Raw genomic sequence first — 17,544 nt, 5'->3', positions numbered from 1 at the left:
AGTTCAACTATTTGTATATTTTGAATAGAAAAATACAAAAACAACAACAAAGATAGATCCCTGATGAGTTTTAGTAAGAATACTTAAAGGAGATTACAGAAATGCATATTATACCTAGTAAATATTTGAGTTAGTCAGAATGGCAAAGAAATTAAATATATACATACATAAATATATATGCACACACACACACATGTAATATTTTAGAACCTGGCTTCTAAAGAAGATACAATTACCTCTTTCCCTGTGGGACACTACCCCAAGTAATACAATGAGCTTAATTTTACTTGTTGGCATACTTGTGTTCCCTCTGGGCTATAAGCTATTTTACCTTTGCATTTCCAACATCTAGCACAGTTCACAGTTTAATAAATATAATTATTACTTATATATATGTTTATATATAAATATATTTCTTATTTTAAATAAAATATAGTTAAACATGTTTATATTTATATATTTTTAAAATTTTCAAGTATAATTATTATATTGAAGTATTTACTAATTAATTTCAAACAAAAGTAAAAACATTAAGTTTATTTCTCCCCTACATGTTGGATATCAACTTTAAAATTTCAAAAATCTGTTTCTCTTTATATATTTTATAGCATAGTGACTGATGCATTTTAAGGCTTAATATGTATTTTGATGTTTTACTACTAAATTAAAGAGTGTCAAAAGTTCTACGATTTCCTTGAAAATTGCATTCTGTACCAATCCTTGCTAGTTTTCTACCTACTCTCTGTTTAGTGGCATGGGGGAAGAATACAGGTGAATTTATTGTTTTATTTTTCTTAAATGTATTTTCTTATTAGCCCACTAAACAAACAAGCAAAAAAGATAATTTGCATGAGGCTGCATGGTGTATCAAAAGAGGCCCTTCCAAACATGAATTGCTGAAATCATTTCTCTTGCATACACCAGAAGCCTAAATTTTGAGTTAATTAGAAATGAACTCAAACAGAAAATAATGTAATACAAAGTCTAGCTTCCTCATTTTTTTTCTGTGCTATAAAAGATCTTCCTGTCTGAAATTATCATAATTTGTTTGAAACTTTTTAATGTTTTCATTCTTCACCCTTAATTGGGTTTCTTAGTCTCCTCTATATAACCTTGTCTTTGCATCTAAATTTAGGTAAACAAAGGCAAAGGGTGAGAATGTGTATTTTCTATTATTTGGTATCCAAAATTTAGAAATTAAGATTTTTTTTTACTTTGGATAGGAGGAAGGTATGAAATATTTCAGGTATTAGTAGATAAGATCAGCCCAATTAGAATTTGAAAATGCAGCAACCAGCTGAATGGCCTGAAAAGGTGTTTTCCTTCCGGTCCTTTTATCTACTAGTGGGTAGTTAAGAGGCTGTTTTCACATAGGGATACAACTCTTGAGAGTTAACTGGTTAAATTATTATAATTCAGAAATTGTATAATTTTATAAAATTATCCAAATCAACTTGGGAATGAGACATAGTTTCACTTCTCTATTATTGATTTGAACACCATACAGTTAATAATCTGCCAGGTGACGACTGTCTTTTGATTGTATCCTTCTATTCTTTACCCTAAGGACCATGATTGCAAAAGAGAATGTGTCCTGGTTAGTTGTTTCAATCTCTATAGCACAGAGTAGCTGTAAGTTTAGAGTTAACAGACAATACTTGCCACCATGTCTGTGTATACTAGACCCTCGAGAACTGTTAGGTAGAATTACCCCTATTATTTTCACTCCCAAGATCTAACTGACTGGTTGTAGACAAACATATAATACTATATAAATTCACTCATAAATAAGAAGTTCTTGAAATAGTCTCCGGTTTACACCTGACTCTTAAAATGATTATATGTGAAATAAATTTTAAAATAATTAAGTTCAACAAATATAAGATAGACTATAATATTAAATTAGAACTCTCAAGATAGACTATAATATTTAATTGTAGTAATAATTTAAGTGTAGATTTTAGTTATGGAAATTTTAAGAGATTTGCAATATACTTTAGGGAAGTTTCTTTCTAAATATGCTGATACTTTTATGGATGACTTAATTCTTTTGGTTTATGTAATGAGCCTTACTGCTACTTCTTCTTGAGAAGTAGTTTAAGTGCTGTGGCTCTTGCACACTGGAAAATTTCATATGCAATATTATTTTATTATTTAATTTTACACCCAAAGTCATATGTCTCCAGCGCAATCTTTTTTCTATCATTATTTATTACTAAACACATTTTTGAACATTATTGTATTTTCTCTCCCATATTTAAATTAACTAAACAATAGTAGATATTTTAAATTTTAATATTTTCTTTGCATTTCCATATCCTTTTAATATATTCATTTTCCATTCTCATATGTATCACTTGTATAGAATTATGTTATTATCTTTAGGATTTCTGTGGAATCTACACATGAGAACTTAATTGACAAGTATGTGTTAATTATTCTGAAACATTCTAATTTAATAAGAATAGAGGGGGTACTTTTTATAATGGGAAAACTGAATTGTAACAAGCTTAAGTGATTTACCAAGAGTTAAAAAAATATTCCTTAACAACACTTGATCAAAATCGTGTAAATATCTAACATCATACTTTAGCAACTACTGAAATCATAAACTTATCGCATAAATTTTCCTCCTTTTAAAATTCCACTTTTAGGGGCACCTGGATGGTTCAGTCATTTAAGCATCTGACTCTTAATTTTGGCTCAGGTCATGATCCCACAGTTCCTGAGATCGAGCCCTCATTGGGCTCTGTGCTGACAGTGCTGAGTCTGCCTGGGATTTTTCTCCCTGTCTCTCTTCCCCTCCCCTGCTTATATTCTCTCTCCTCTGTTTCTCAAAAATAAATAAGTAAATATTACAGAATAAATAAAATTCCATTCTTAGTAGTATATAATCTTCACATCTTTAGGGATGATAACCAAATCATGTCTTACAGGAGAACTATCATACAAACTAGTATGCAGGCCAAATGTGCAGACATTTCCAGGTTCTCTGAAGGTGAAAATGCAATAAATCAGAGATCCTTGCAATTTTTGTTCTTGGGAAACCCCTTATACACTTGAAAATTTTTGAGGAGCACAAAGACTGGTTAGGTGGGTTAGATCTATCAATACTTACTGTATTTATAATTACAAATAATTATTTTAAAATATTGATTTATAAGTTAATAAATATAAAAATAATACTCTCACTATATATTAACATAAACAAGCAACTTTTGTGAAAAGTAACTATATTTTCGAAAACAAAAGAAACCAGTGTGTAAAAAAGCATTGTTTACATTTTTTGCAATTTTTTTAACATTTGGCTTAATGGAAGTTAGCTGGTTTCTAATATTTGCATCTGCATTTCAACTTGTAGTTTTGTAATTTTTCATTGGAATATATGAAGATAATATGGCTTCACAGACATTTAGTAGAAAAGGGGAAGTATATCTTAACATCTATGAAAATAACTACCAAAATTCTCTTTGTTTTTAAACAACATTTTACGAGTCAGAATTTCTTAAAGGTTTATATACAATATGGAATAGCAAATCATAAACATCATGGAAAATTTTGCATTTTCCTACATTCGATCTTACACTTTAGCTTATTTACTCATGCCTAATTTTGTAACATTTTGCATTGCCATTTCATATTTTTTAACTTCATGCAATGCAACAAGAGTTGGCCATTTGGAAAATATTGGTTCATTGAGTTAGGCAGATCTTTCATATTTTGACACGATTCATTATATGGTACCCAAAATACTCATGATCATTATTATCACTGCTTTCATGAAAAAAGTCTAAAGAATTCAGTCTATAAGCTGTCAATCTCCAGTGACACAAATTTCCCCAAATCTAATTTTCTCTTAAAAGCTGGAATTTTATTGTTGACAATAAATATTATAATTTTTTTACAGTAGAGAGACATTTCTTTTCTTTTACCTTTTTTTTTCAAAAATGTCAGTATAATACCAAAGTCTGAATGATCAATGTTTGTCTGCCAGTTGTTTTCTCAATAAAAATGGTATTCCATTAAAAAATGGCCAACTCAGTTCACAAATCTCACAATAACAGAAGCACTGTTCTTCAATATAACCACCATCCTTATAAATGGCCTACTTGCCCTTGTGTCACACAGAATATTGAGAAACACATTTACCCATACTTTGATTTGTACTAAGCCATGAGCAATTTTATGCACCATTGTTTTTACAGCATCAGTATATATGTCAACATAGTGGAAAAGGTAAATAACATCTTAGTGTTATAAAAATAGTTTTGAGTTTGTAGATGTCTTTTTTTTTTTTTTTTTTGGGACAGAGAGAGACGGAGCATGAACGGGGGAGGGGCAGAGAGAGAGGGAGACACAGAATCAGAAACCGGCTCCAGGCTCCGAGCCATCAGCCCAGAGCCTGACGCGGGGGGCTCGAACTCCCGGACCGCGAGATCGTGACCTGGCTGAAGTCAGACGCTTAACCGACTGCGCCACCCAGGCGCCCCTTTTTTTTCAACGTTTTTTTTTTTTTTTTTGAGTTTGTAGATGTCTTGACAAGAGCCCTTTGGACTACTCGTCACTGGCAGACCACACTTCAAGAACCTCTTTAGTAAAGAAAGATGTATAACAGGGATTCTATACATTAGCAGTCATAAAGATTTAGTATCCTTGTACTTCATGAGATGGGCACATTTAAGAGGTTGGGGGAAGGAAAAAATCAGGTGTGTAATGTCCTTCTAGCTATTTCTGTTTCACATGCATTAAAACTTTAGAACAATCTAGAGCTCCACGAGTTCACTCTCATGCCTTTTCATTCCCAAGACAGGTTTTGACATAGTATTTCTTAGTTTTATTAATTGCATAATTAGCATCTAACTTAAGCTTCAAAATAAAGCAATAGGGGTTCTCTATTAATTATGTTGTTTATGATCTTTCATATCAAATATTAAACCAGCAGATATATAATAAATATGTCAGTCTGTCTCAAGATGCGGAGCATGGAAAGGAAGGAGGAAGAGGGTTAGCAAAGCTTAGAAAAAGAGATGTTTCATTCTGGAAGAAAACAGAAGAAAGTAAATGAGTTGATGTACAATTTTGTCTCCATCACAAATTTGCCTTAGGCTGACTCTTTTTATCTTCTACAATCAGACAAGTGTAACCATGCACGTGGATTTGTTTGTTTTGCACATGTGTGACTAACCAGAAATATTGAAGTTAAGCAAGGCATATGATATATCTAAAATAAAATGTGAATATTCTCTTCCAATGTAACCCCCAAATGGGACAGATTGAAACAGATTTATCCACTATTTAAATATAAAACAATTTAAGTTGTTAGTCATAATAAAATACATACAATATCATCATATCATCATCAATATCCTTAAACAGGGACTCAGGAAGCAGCAATGGTTTATAAAATAGTACAGACAAAAATTCTGTTAAATACTTTTTTTTAATTTTTTAAAAAATTTTTTTAACGTTTATTTATTTTTGAGACAGAGAGAGACAGAGCATGAACGGGGGAGGGGCAGAGAGAGAGGGAGACACAGAACCGGAAGCAGGCTCCAGGCTCTGAGCCATCAGCCCAGAGCCCGACGCGGGGCTCGAACTCACAGACTGCGAGATCGTGACCTGAGCTGAAGTCGGCGCTTAACCGACTGAGCCTCCCAGGCGCCCCTCTGTTAAATACTTTTAATTGAACCACAAAACATGTAAGGTAATGAAACTCAGTTAATACCTTCTATTATCAGACATATAGTCCTAGCATTTCTCTCTGTTGGTCCCAATTCAGACCTTCATTCCAGACCCACAATGCCCCACAATGCGAAGTTTTGCTTCAATGATACTCATGAAGTTCCACTGTAATTCAGATTCATTCTAACAGAAAAAATTCCTAAGAGAACACTCCATACACCTTATATTAAAATTTAATTAATAAATGATCATGAGGTAGACAATAAAATAACATATACTTGTGTAGTGATATTTAATATTTTCACATTGCAGTTAGCTTATAATACACTTATTATTTCTGTATGTAAATCATGATTCCACTATAACTATATTTTTAATAAGCATTTTCCTCTTGTGATCTGTATGCATCGTTCTATTAAACTGAGTTGCTTATAAAGTAGCTAAATAGAAGCAAATTTTGTTAAATGGAACGATTTTCAGCCTTATATATAACCACATTTTTAGATTATTTTTGATTGTTCAGAAAAATTAATAAAGAATAATGAAGGTGGCATGATTTGACATATCGATTGGAGAAAAAACTCAAGACATCTTATGCCAGTTAATGTTTTGAGATATTTCCAAGAAAGTTCATGTACATATTTTCTTTTCACTCTATAATCACTGATAAACTCACAATGGTAGCAAAAAAGAGCAGTGTTAATTTTCCCATATATCATCTGGGCAGATGTAGTTTCTGATTCTAACAGTACTTGAAAAAAGTATTAAAGATGCTCAAGTTATTCAAAGAAGCAGTCAAATCCACTGCTGTCTTGTTAATGTAATCAGAGAAATGGAGAGTCGTTTTTTAGCATAGGAAAGGAAAAAAGAACAAAATATATATTTCGATAAATTAATAATAATAATGGCCTGTGCATTAACAAAGAAGAACTTTCTAACATTGAAAACTCATCTTTATCATTTTGTCAAAATGAATTTATTTAAATTTAGGGCATGATTATCACTTAACCTGAATTAGTCAAAGTGGAATCTTATAGTCCTTAAATATTTCCCTGAATATTCCACCCTCAAACCTCTTACATACACACACAAGCCTTTATAAAGGCATTGGATCAGAAACATGAGTGAGGTAGCAGTCAGATATATTACAAAGTTGAAGGTACACTTTGGATATCTACATACCAGCCACCTTTATTACATGAAATTGGAACACCATCTAGTTATAATACTTGTAGAGAATATTTTGTGTGTTCTTGTTCTTTCCAACTAACTCATTAAGTCCCAGTAGAAATGTCTAAATCCCTGTACAATTCGTTTTATAAACAATCACCAGATGGTGGATGATTGCAGTACTTTCTAATTTACCATGAGATTTTTAGAGATATTTCCTATCAAATTTTTATGTTTTGTTCTGGGGCACTTGTTTATTTCACTGTTTAAAACAAAATCCTGCTTTTTACTTAATACTTTGGAATTTTTCCTAACCACGCTATTTTTCTTTTAAAATTGTTATCATGTATTTAGTTTACATTCCCCTATTACAATGTTGAAAAATATTCCACAATATGGGATTCAATCTATTTTGACATACACATTTAAATATAAAAACAGTCAGTAGATATTTTTTGGGTATCTATGTTATGCCAGGCACTATGTTTAAGATGAGCAATATGGAGTGTCTTCTCCCTTTAAAAGCTTAAGATACTCTAACCAGAGACAATTTTGGCCCATCTTGGTGACTGCCTCTTTAGGAAGATTCTGCTTGTGGCATAGGTTTTTCCTGGAACAGGTCCTCTACTATATTGGCTTCTCGTATTAGAAGTGTTTGAGGTATGTTGCAAAAGTGCCCTCTATTTATTGCTGAGGTACTCTCATCTTTTAGTTGATGGGATAATATGTGGTCAGCTTTAAATATCCTCTTCTATCAAATCTCATCTACTTTTTATATGCGATACATTTTCTATTGTTTCAGGCAGACATAACATTTTGTGTCTCAAGTTCATCACTCAGTTAAGTGTTTCCTTGTTTTAGGGTTATTGATCACTTTAAGAAAGGTGAGGGGTGGTGCAGGTGTGAGGCCTCAAGGTATGCTCACACGACAGTCCAAAAATTTGATTGGAATTTATCCCTGAGTGTTCACATATTTATATAGATCCAGACAAAGGCATTCCAAGTATAAGCAAAGTAATACAGGAGACAGGGTTTGTAGTCTAAAGCCTATATTGTATGTGTTCTAGTGCCGTGTCTAGTGGAACCAAGAGGGTAAAAATTACAAAGGAAGGTCCTTGAAGTATCTGATGGCAATCACACCTCTATAGTTGGGTATGTCTGAATCTGAAGAGAAGATACCACCAAGTTGTAATTTTGTGGTAATATGAAAAATCATTTTCATATATGTAAATTCTTTGTATCCTTTTCTTAAAGTAACATGTTCCCTTTGACTGCTACTGTTGATTTCTTCATGCCAGATCTATCATTACCTCACCATGATCCTTACAACTGTGATGATTCTCTACAACAGCCATTAGTTTTTTTATAGCGATTATCTTTTTTTTTCTTCCTGAGCTAAAGCAAACTGAAATAATTGAGAGAAACAGGACTGTCCAGTTTAGCTCTTCCAACATAAGTCTTATGGAATAAATGCATGTAGATTTGAAACAATGGTTTCTGAGATAGAAAGAAAATGCTGGAGAGGGTGATTTTTCTCCCTGCACTCCAAATCTCAAGGAGAAAATTCAAAGAATCTACTGCTTACCTTCAGTCAATGCTCGGAGTTATCTACTCTGAAATATTTTATAGCTGTTACTTGCTGAATTATTTGTTTTATGTTGGAAGAAATGTGTGAAAGTGGGATATGACATAGCTAGATGTTAATTCTAAAAGTAGGGGGAAACACTATCTAAACATAAGAGGAATAAAATGCAAATAGAACATGTGATAATCCAACTTGAAACTCGGATTTTGAACCTTGGTGCTTATAGAAAACCAGAAAATATTTTCAAAATGTACACAGAAAATGTCTTATTTGAAATTTATGGATTATGCCTTAAAAATCTATGATGATTCCTGTAATTAATTTTGTTATACTTTTCTGTTTTTTTTTCAATTAACTTCCGAAATTCAGAATGGTGTTATACTGAGGTATTAATATGACACTTGTTCAATGAATTTTAAAATCTATAAAAAAAAAACCTTTGTGGCCAGTATATAAAAATAAAGAAAAAATACACATAAATAAGAGAGAATCTAGGTAAACATCAAGTGTTTGTATTTGGAAATGTTATCTTTTTCACTATTATTATTCTACTAATTGTAAATACTTATTAGTCTTTATTAATTTTTACAGAGAATTATATTTTTCTAGGTAGATCATAGATGCTGATATGATGCTAATGAGGGGTATCATTAATCTCTGTACATCTTGGAATCATCCCAAGATTTCTGAACCAAGGGTCAAAAAGGGGAAAATAATATACAGATATTGCTTTATTTAACATACTACATTTTTTTAATTGAGTAATTCAAAAAGTAATTGTAGTAGCAGTAGTAGTAATCAGCAGGTTATACCTGATTTGTAAAAGTTATTTTTTAAAGAGAAACAGCTAAAACCTACTAAATGAAACCAGCTTTAAACCTGCCAAATGGAAACTATACTAACACTGAGACTCAATTTAGGAATAAACTTAGAATGGCCTAACTTCCTTGACTGCTGGTGATATAGTGACCTTGAAAATGGACCAGTCTCCAAGTAAGCACTTAGGCATTCTCTATGGTCTTTACCTTTTTACGTGCACCTAATGGTGTACTCTCTACAACCAACTTGAGGCTCAAGAAGGATTTAAAAATTCTATGGAAATAGAAAAGGTAATTTCTCAGTAAACATAACAAAACTGAAATTCACACCCCAATTACATGGTGTCATTATCAGCTGGATGGATATTATAGGAAGTAGCCTCAAGGAAGACTTCCTCTGACTGACAATGCTGTGACAATTCCTGTTTGGTAGAGCCTTTTTCACGTTGCTGACTTCTTACATAGTTTGCCTCCTGTGCAGAAATTAGCACCCTCTGCTCATGCCTGCTGGCATCCCTCTTACAGTCCTTTCCTCAGGTTGTACAATGACACACTCCTACTGCTTTTGATTATTATATATTTTATCTCTTTGTAGCTTTAGTTCAGCTTCAGTACTCATGGTCTCAGATGCTTCAAGATTCTAAATTTGCATGTATTAGCATCAATACCCACTGCTCAGTAACTCATCCAATTGATTTTATCCCATTCAAACTTTTAGAAAGAAATTTATTTTCACCAGATTTGCTTTCCTCATAAAGTCATGACATACATCCCAGTATATTGCATTTTTTTCTGAGTGCATTACAAGTGGCTTCTCCAATGTTTTATATTGATTCTAAGTTTAATACTGAAAATAAATACACACCAGTAGGGAAACTCCAGTGAAAGGAGGCCATATTAAGAGTGGGTATCCTGCATGGCATATCTAATTTACTTGGATAACTGAAGGAAAAGAGTGGGAAGTACCTTTGCAATAATAAATTGAGGTCAAAAAGCTGGTGACTTTGAAAGTCATGCTAATTCATTATGGCTTTATTTCGTAGTAAAATTTGTGAGTATGTAAATATTGTGATCAGAACTGTGCTTTAGAAAAGTTGACCTAAGATTGAAGATGTAATGGAAAGAAACTGAAGATAGAGAAATCAAGGTAGCACATATCCAAGAGAGATAAAGTGTTGAATTAGAGAGGTGGTGAGTGGATACAGAATTGTTTACTAATAAGGTAGATTGATCTTATAAATGTGGTGATAAGATAGCTTGAGAGAGTAATATGTATGAGCTATAGGAAACTATATGCGCCTCATGTTCATTCTTTTTTGTTGTGCATTATCTGTGTCTGCTTCACCTCTAGGAAGTTTCTGTATTTTTTGCTGATCTCTATACCATGCTGAATTAGCCATTTTCTTATATTAAACATGACTGCATCCATATTCAGAAAAAATACAAATAACAATGTATTGAGTTCATCCACATTTCTTGATAAAGGTATGTTTCCAAACAATTGTATGAACACATTGTCTCATAAAAAAAAAATTCCTGTTAGGGAAGTGAAAATATTGAATCAAATTCAGTCACATCCCCGCTTTCTTCAAAAGCCCTAGACCTCTCTAGACATGATTGAGAAACTGATCTTTATCTTTAGATGAGCAGCATCCTTAACATGGCAGCAATACCTATGCCACGAGCAAAGATTACTGTGGAATAGGATTCATTGCTTAAGATGTGGGATGCTAATTAAGGTGAGTTTTAATCTTTTCTGAGTTTGTCCTGCCAATTAAGAACTTCACCCTGCCTTTCACAGGAGTTGAAAAATTCTGTCTTCTGTAAGAAAGATGTTTTCACAAAGTCTTATATCATGTTCTAAATTCTGGTGAACATTTTGTTGAACCTTGTGGATGACATTCTCACATCTCTGTGATCTTAGTTCATGAAAGAAAAAGCCAGAGCAGAATGCTTCATCAGCTAATCCTCACATTTTACTTCCACACCCATGGGAGATATTCTCATTTTAGCTGACAGCTGTAAATTTTTATAATCACCATGTGATATCTAGTACTTGCAGTTTGCTGGCCACTTTGTCAGCTGCATTGACATTTGATAGCCAGGATATATCTAAAAGGACTTTTCAGGGAGATTGGTACTTTTTTCCTGCTGTCTTGAAGCAACACTGTGGTAGGACACTCAAATTCTGCAAAACAAGCAGACTGAGCCCTGTCAAGAGTAGTTCCATTGCAATCAATTATATTTGTCAACAAGAGCATTAGAGTATGACCCATGCATGGTAAACAATGCATGCACATCATTCTCACAGAAACATCGTGTGAAACAGGGTCCACGGGATATTGAAGATCTCAAAAATGTTTTGCATTTTCTTTCGTGAATTATGTAATACCAAATCGGACTTTTCTCTTTGCATTCCAGAATAATTTGCCCTCTCCGATACCCAAGTAGAGTTAGAATGTCTCTCTGTCAGCCAACTTTCAGGTTTTATCTCAACAGGTTTTCTCAAACTTACCATGTACTATTTTTATTTAGGAAATGTTTGTAGATAAGTGCGAGCAAGACACACAAATATAATTCCTGCCCTAAAAAGTGTTAAAAATCATTTGGAAATATTTTCTCCCAGTTTCTCGTTTTTCTATTCATCCTCTTAACAAAGTTTATAATTTTCATGATGTCCAGTTGTGAACTTGTGTTTGCATTAGTCATGAATTTAGCGTCAAGTTTAAGTATATTTTTTGTCTACTCCTATGTTTTCTTCTTTTCTAAACATTAGATTTCTACTTACATTTAACTTCATGAACAATTTTGAGTTAATTTTTGTGTAAAATATGAAACTTAGGTGAGGCTTATTTTTTACCTACAGATGTCCAATTGCTTTAGCACAATTTGTTGAAAAACCCATCCCTTCTCTTTTAAATTGCTTTTGGACTTTTGTCATTTAGGCAAATTTTTGTGAGTCAATTTCTGAGGTCTCTATTCTGTTCCATTCATCTGTATAACTATCACTCTGTAACTACCACACTGTCTTGATTTGCATCTGGAATATTTAAAGAAATCCCAAATCCAAAATTTAATAAAAACAACAATAAAATTAAAAATTAGAAAAATATATGAACATACATTACATTGAAAAGAATACATACATGACAAATAAGCAGTTGAAAAGATGTTCAACACCATTAGTCACTAGGAAAATGCTAATTAAAACCTCAATCCAATGCAAATTAAAACCACACATAACAGAATGGCTAAAATAAAAAAAAATAGTGGTTACTCCAGCAATGGCAAAGATGAAAAGAAACTTAATTACTACACATTGCTGTTGGGAATGTAAAATATTACAGACACATTGGAAAAGAGTTTAGTGGGTTTTTTTTAATCTAACAATAAACAGTAATTGAAATATTGGGCATTTATCCCAGAGAAATAAAAACTTACATTCACACATATTTGTGTGTCATGCTCATAGAACCTTTATTTGTAAAGGTCAAAACTGGAAATGGCCTGAATATTTCTCAATGGGTGAATGATTAAACAAAATGTGGTACACCCGTACCGTGAAATACTACTCAACAATAAAAAATAACAAACTAATGCTATGCACACAACTTGGAGGAACAGCAAAAGAATTACACTGCATGAAACAAAAGGCAATCTCAAAATGATACACACTATGTAATCCCATCTATACAATATTCTTAAAATGGCAAGCTCATAGAGATGAAGAAGAGATTGGTGTTTGCCAAGGTTTAAAGATGGAAGGTAGATGGGTGTTGTGATGATGCCTGGGTATGGCTAAAGGAAAAGTACCAGAGGGCCTAGGATAACAGTATAGTTCTGTGTCTTGTGCTTTAGTGACTTAAATCTATAAATGCGTTTTTATTGCAGATAAACACACACACACACACATACACACACACACACATACACACACATATACAATTGAGTGTACATATGCATAACCGGTGAAATCTGTAGATCATACTAATATCTATTTCCTGGTTATGATACTGTATTATAGCTATGCAAGATTAGTGAAGGCTAGGTCAGTGGTACACAGGATCTCCCTGTACATTTCTCTGCAACTTCTTGTCAATCTGTAATTATTTCAAGATAGACATTTAAAAAAACACTAGAACAATAAGCTTCCATGCATTACTTCAACAGCAGGCAAAACTAATCTATGGTTACATGAGTCAGGAAAGTGCATGTTCCTGTGGGAGGGGACGTAAGAGTGCTATAGACCAGGAAGGTATAAAAGTAAATCTTACAGGTACCTGGAGATGATTTACATCTTGATATGAATGGTGGTTTTATTGGAGTATGCTAGGTAAAAATTCATTAAGATTACACTTAGATTAATATATTTCATTCACTTTTCTGTACATATGTTATCTCAACAAGCATTAAAAACCAGCTTATCTAATTAAAGTGATATGGCAACAAGAAGATACATAAACAATAAAAGAATAATAAGTAGTTGCAGTGCAATATATGCTAAATAAGCTGTGCAAAGAGAGAAAAGAAGGAAAAAACTCATTGGCACAGTGTTCATGGGAAACATAAAATTTGTCCTGTGACTGAAAAAGTTGTAGGATTACATAGCAAGACATCAGAGGAAAGTTGAAGGGCTTAAAAATACGTGACAACGATCTTGGGCTAGGCTAAAAGTGAGGGCTGTGGTCTCAAAAGTTACTTATAGGTGATGATGATGATAATGATGATAGTGTTAACTCATATACACAGGAACATGTAGTTTAACATTCCATAAATGCTGCATGCAATGATCTCATTTAGTCCTCAAAACAAGTATATACCATTTTTCAGAGCGTCCCTCTCCCTACTGAGTGGGACTTAACCTCAGTGTAATAGAAAACCTCTAGCTAAACTTTGTATGAGGAAGATTTAGTTACCATTTTCCCTAAAATGATACAACATTTACACTCGGGAGAATAAAAATATAAAAAGAGGAGTTGGTGACTGAAAGTGATTGCAAAGAGTGATACCTAGAAACATGATGATAAAAGGCTGTTGTGTATAATGTTACTGCCCCTGTCTTGTAGACTACTACTCAAAGGGACCGTGCGCAGCAGTAGGAACCAATTAGGAGAACTAGGAAAATGCAGTATACTAGTGATTGCATGTCTGTTGGTCACAGATTGTTTTACTGGAATTTGAAATATTTGAAGTTGATGAAAATTTGTATATAAAAGGAAGTATTATCCTTATCCTCCAAGCTATCATATAACTTGAAAAAATTGGTAAACCTAGGCATTAAAAAATAGCAGTTTTTATGTCATGCGACTTTTTGCATTCAATAATCTTAAAATAAGCATTGGTCTCGTCTTCCATTTTAAATTTTTTAATGATTGTTTATTTTGAAAAAGAGAGAACAAGGGAGAGTGGGGGAGAGGCCGAGAAAGTGGGGGAGAGAGAATCCCAATCCAAGAATCTGTGCTGTCAGCACAGAGTTGGATGCTTAACTGACTGAGCCAACCAAACCGCCCCTACTCTTCTTTTTAAATACAATATATAATGGCTCATAAAACATTGATATTTACGTCTCTCTTCTGTAACACTTCATCAAAAGCAAGCTCTTCCACAAAATTATTGATGGACTCAGTCTAGCTATACAATTCCATCATCCTCTCTGGACCTAAGGTACCACATCTTGGCACCACATCACAAACAGTAAAGGAGAAAACCTGTAAGACGTATAGGTCTTTAAGCATATAACATAAAACTATTCATTACTTTTCTACAAATGTCATTGGCCCAACTTTATTTATGTGGCCCAGATCCAGTCACGTGGCCATATAATGCTGTGCGGGACCTGAGAAATGTGCTCACTGACTGAGCATTCAAGCTTCCAGTCAAAAGTAGGAGTCTTTTTTTTTTAATGGTAGAATAGATATCGTTGGCATTAGTAGTGTCCATGAGAATAATATTTTTCATTACAACTATAGTAATCCTAAGGTCTGGTTTACTTTGGAGAAATAGTCCTCAAAATGTTCTGTTGGGTAGTGGTTTCCTGAGAAATTAATTGCCGACACATGGGTAAAGAATTCCATGGTGACACATTTGGGAAATATTACTGGAAAGAAAAAAATGAATATCTTTCTGCCTGATTCCTGTAAGGACTTAATCTGCTATTGTGTATTTATAACCTTCCTAAATTAGAGTGATATGAGCATATTTTCTTGAGAAAATTTCTGGAGGAGAATTTAATAAAAATAGTATTTTAGAAATAAAACAATGGGCAAATTGAAATAAGGTTTATTATATTTTAATGATATCTGAATGACAGTAGCTTCTTTATCCCTATATTCATATCACCTCTTAGTATTGTACATATGGTAGATATATTTCCCTTCCAATCATTCAGCATTATAATTTGGTTAGGCAAAATTCAAATAAGTGCATTAATCTTTATGGAAGGTATGAAAACATTTGAGTTTGCAAACATATTATGCAATATTAGAACTCCACAAGGATAGAAATATATTTTGTGCTATCATTATTATTATTTTCTGTGGTATCACCAACACCTTGAGTGATGCCACATACTTTGGGGAGGACTCAAATATTTGTGAAGGAAATTAATTCCACAGGAATTAGCCCTAAAAGACATACTATAAGCCACATTGATGGGTGTTAATTAATATTTTCTTCAGTAATTGAAAATTAATGTTTCTGTTTCAATTATGTCAGGACAAATGTGTATCCACACAAAGTTTGCTGAATTGCATCACTGAGTTGGTATGACTATCTAAAACACTGGAAATTTTATGTACCATTTTAACTCTCCTCAAACTGTTAATTATTGTGGGGTTTGTACAACCATATAGAACTCTTTTTTTTATTTTTATTTTTTTATGTTTATTTATTTTTGAGAGAGAGAGAGAGAGACAGAGTGTGAGCAGGTGAGGGGCAGAGAGAGAGGGAGACACAGAATCAAAGCAGGCTACAGGTCTGAGCTGTTAGCACAGATCCCAAGATGGGACTTGAACTCATGAGCTGTGAGATCATGACCTGAGCCCAAGTCAGACACTTAACCGACTGAGCCACCCAGGCGCCCCCATATAGAACTCTTTTGAGGGAACAACAAAGAAATTCAAAGGTCTTGTTTTCAACAAGGGAATATCTCTTTGAGAAGGTCCTAGCTAGGTTATAAAGATGTTTCTCAATTCTATAGCCTCTTATTAACTGCAGCATGTGCCCACAGTACCCCGCTACTTTACTAAAAAATGAGATTTTTCTAACTTCAATATGGTGTTAATAAAGTACCTGTTATTACATTTGAATAAATTTATTTCCTGATTAGACTTTAAAAAAGAGTTTTCTCAGGGTGCCTGGGTGGCTCATTCGGTTTAAGCATCCGACCAGCTTAGGTCATGATCTCCTGGTTCACAGGCTCGAGTCCCCTTTCAGGCTCTGTACCCACAGCTCAGGGCCTGCAGCCTGCTTCAGATTCTGTCTCAATCTCTCTTTGCCCCTCCCCCACTGACACTCTGTCTCTCTCTGTCTCTCAAAAATAAATAAACATTAAAAAAATTAAAAAGACTTTTCTCATTTTGGACTTCATCTATTTATTATTCCTTTGATCCACCCTACCTCATCATAAGTGTCTCACCATTTGGTCTTTACCCCACTTACATATGAGTGTTTGGTCATCTCAATATTTTTGACCAGGTCATTGTAAATACAGGATTTTTTTTCCTTCAACGATGTTATTCTGAAACACTTTGCTCCTAATCTTTCATTAAAGAAGGTTTTGTTGCTGCTAGAGAATCTCTGTGTCTCTCATTTCCCTTCTTATTCCAAAAATGAGTCAAAATAATTTTGGTCTTAGGGTTTTGGGTGTGAAAAAAAGATACATGGAAGGACAGAAAGGAATATTCTGTGTTTATCAGCAGTAATACTTTTTAAGCAATAATATATACTTTTATTAATGTATACATGGGGTAAGATTATGAACTTAAAAAATAAAAACAAAGACTAAAAAATCCCATACACGGTAGTTTAAGAATCACCTCTAAGGACTGAAGAGAAGCCATATGGAAGATTAAAGAAAAGAATGAGTTTACTAAATAAACTCCTTTTCTTTTATTAAAAAAAAGAGATCTAAAATAAAATGATCAAATGAGTATTTGGTCATTCCAGACGGTGAACTGTAAATGACCTTCTATACCTTTGTCTAAACCTTTGTGTTTAAACCTTTGTTTTCTAAATGTATTGAAATTACAAAAGCAAAATCTACTTCTGTGTGGCTGTTAAACTTGGCCT

This window comes from Lynx rufus, unplaced genomic scaffold (genome assembly GCF_022079265.1).
Source record: "Lynx rufus isolate CCGP_SWC_20201006 ecotype Redwood Valley unplaced genomic scaffold, mLynRuf1.p SCAF_12, whole genome shotgun sequence".
NCBI lineage: Eukaryota > Metazoa > Chordata > Mammalia > Carnivora > Felidae > Lynx > Lynx rufus.
Note: the sequence above shows the minus strand (reverse complement) of the source record.